Here is a 3258-nt window from a genome sequence, read left to right on the forward strand (position 1 = left end):
AGTTGCATCAAATGGAGCTATGGGTTCTCCATTAACCAATATAGAAAATAGTTAATTATCTTCACACATTCTAAGGTCCATATGGTGAATTGTATAAGAAAGCCAAGCTCATCTAGGACATGCTCCAGAAATATCTATTCCACTGAGTCATAGGCCTTTTGAAGGTCTATTTTTATCATGCATCTAGGGGAGATATTCTTCTTTGAATAAGATTTCACCAGTTCTTGAGCAAGAAAGATGTTATCTGATATCTTCCTGCCTGGAATAAATCCAGCATGTGCTTCACATACTACTGATGCAATAACTTTCTGGAGTCTTGAGGCAAAAAATTTAGAAATAATTTTGTACAGAACAGTACAACAAGCAATTGGTCTACACTCTTTCACTATCACAGGATAATCATTTTTAGGGATCAAGGTGAGAGAAGTACAGTTAATAACTCTATTCATCTTTCCACACTAAAAGAATCATCTTACTGCCCTTGTAATCTCTAGCCCCACTATACTCCATGCCTTTTTACAGAAATAGGCATTATACCCATCCACCCCTGGAGATTTGTTATTTCCAATTGAACTCAATCCATCAACTATTTCTTGTTCAGTAACTGGCGCACACAAGAGGATTTGTTGTTCATGACTTAGCTTGGGTCCCTTGCTCATTGTAACTTTGTTGACTACCTTTAGTGAGGGACTAGAGGTCCCCATTAACCCTTTGTAGAATGATACAATTTCATCTCTGAGCTCTTTAGGATCAGTCAATAGTTTAGCACCTAATAAGGAATTGAGTTCCATGATTTGCTTCCTTTGACTTCTTTCCTTTATGACTGCAGCAAAATACTTAGAATTTGAATCCCCCAACTGTATCTATTGGGATCTAGACTTTTGCCTTAGAATACTCTCCTCAAGTAGATTCCATTTTTCAAGGTTCATCAAAGCTTCTTTCTCTTTATTCACAAGATTGTCATCATATTTGGCTACTATTGCAGCTTGAATACATTGTAGTTCTTCTCTTGCCTTCTCAATCTTTACTGATGTGGCTTTAAACTCTTTTGATTCAGATGTCTGAAGACTGGCCTCAGTTCCTTTAGTTTGTTCCATACATTCTGCATAGGATCTCTATCAAGCTGCTTCTTCTAGTGGACATCAATTAACTCCAAGAATTGTGCATGCTCACTCCATATGTTAAAGAATCTGAATGGAGATATGATGCTACGGTTCACACTCTACAATGTCAATAGCATTGGGGTATGGTCTGAAATGTTAGGGAGGTCATATTCTAAGACAATATGGTCCCACAGCAACATCCAGTCATAGTTATCAAATGCTCTATCAATTTTGCTACTAACTCTCTCTGATCCTTGTTGCTTGTTTGACCATGTAAAATATTCATCTTTCCATTGTAATTCATTTAGTAGAGTGGCATTAATACAGTTTGAAAAATCCCTCACTTCGCTAAAACTCATAGGATGGCAGCTCATTCTATCAGTAGTCGACAATATTGCATTAAAATCCCCACACACTAGCCATGGGCAGTTAGTATTACACGAGATGTTTTGAAGAGTGTTACATAGAGATCTCTTTTCCTCTACATTATTGAATCCATAGACAATAATCAGAACACATCGAAAGTTAGAAGAGAAATCTCTAACTTCATAGTGTACTAATTGGGCTTCCACTTTTAGTATAGTTATATTGTAGTCTCTTTGATCCCACATCAGCCATATTCTTCCATTGACATCAGAGGAATAGTTATTAATAATACCCCAAACTCTCTCTGTTTATACACTTTATTTACACCTCTAATGTTCCATATAAGCCAAGTCATTGAGAAGTTGTATTACCTCCCAAATCAGGAGGTTTTTTTTGTCTGGTTCTCTGGTCCTCTATTTGCAAAAGCAGTACTTTACCAGTCTTTGATTTGCTAGCCATAGCAGCACTCAACTGTGGTAAGTTGATCAAGTTCAATTTCGGGCTTAGCACTTGCTCCTTGCCTTTAGAGTCATTCCTCACTATTCCATCTGGAGTTGCTACTTGATTTTGTGAGTCAGCTTCTTGTTGTTGATGTTTGATTTCATTAATAGATACTCTAGGTTGAGTTACCTCAAGATGATCCAGCTGTTGTTCATCCACATTTTGGCTAGTTGATGGTACCTCTTTAGGTTTCCATTCCTAAACCACCTATTTTTGTTCACCTCTTCTCATGTTCTGTATTTGCCTCTCCATCAATTATTTTTTAGGTATCTTCTTAGAGTATATGTATTCTATAGTTAAGCATGAGGACAGAATTGGGACTTCCATTCAAATACAAACTCCTGCTGAAATTTTTGTTCATTTGGCTCCATAATTGTAATTTTGTCAAGCAGTGGTTTAGACACATTCACTTCAATTAGCATTCTAGCATATGATATCCTTGTTTGCTTAGTTGTATGTTCGTCCGCAAACAAAGATTTTCCTAATGCGCTAGCAAGTCTTCCCAATGAACCACATCCCCAGCAACTCATAGGTAATTTAGGGAACAACCCACAGTGGTTTCTCAGTCATAAACTCTTGACTAAAATCAAAAGCAGGGGCCATGGTTTTAGAATAATTGGTCGATTTTGAATAGTATAAGGGCCAGAGAATAGAATCTCATTCATATCCTTAACATCATGAAATCGAGCCACATAATAACCTTCCTCTTGAAGAAATAAATCCGGTGTAGCTATAGTATTCCACATTTGAGATATGTACCTATGCATGAGGGAGTACCCTGGTATTTCTCCCATCATATAGACAATAAGGGCATTCTTCCACTTTTCTGTTTCCTTCTCTACTTTAATTTTTTTTAGTTGTACTATAGTTTCTCCATTAACAATTTGAGGGCGGAAATAGGTTAAGGTCATACCATTTTTTGCAGCTTTATTTCCAGCAAACAACGAATTCCACTTAGGTTTATTTATAGTTGCCTCTTGCTCTGTATGAATCTTCTTATTTGCTTCTTTAATTTCAGGGCTGCTCTATGTTGGGACTTTATCACCCTGTGGAGTAGGTGATTTAGCCACCGGAGCCTCAGTTATCTTCATTTGCGTTCCACCCTCCGCCTGAGATCTCACTTGTAGTGGGGTTTTGTCCTCTTCCACCGGCTCTACTACCTGTCGCTTCTCTGCTGTTGAGCTCGATGAAGGTTCTGATGTGGGTAACTGTTCTATTGGAATTTTGGTGGCTGATTGTTTGGATGGTGAAGCATTCACTTTGGATTGAACATGCACTGCACTCCTAA

The sequence above is a fragment of the Nicotiana tabacum genome, chromosome 11, assembly GCF_000715075.1.
Source record: "Nicotiana tabacum cultivar K326 chromosome 11, ASM71507v2, whole genome shotgun sequence".
Taxonomy (NCBI): Eukaryota; Viridiplantae; Streptophyta; class Magnoliopsida; order Solanales; family Solanaceae; genus Nicotiana; species Nicotiana tabacum.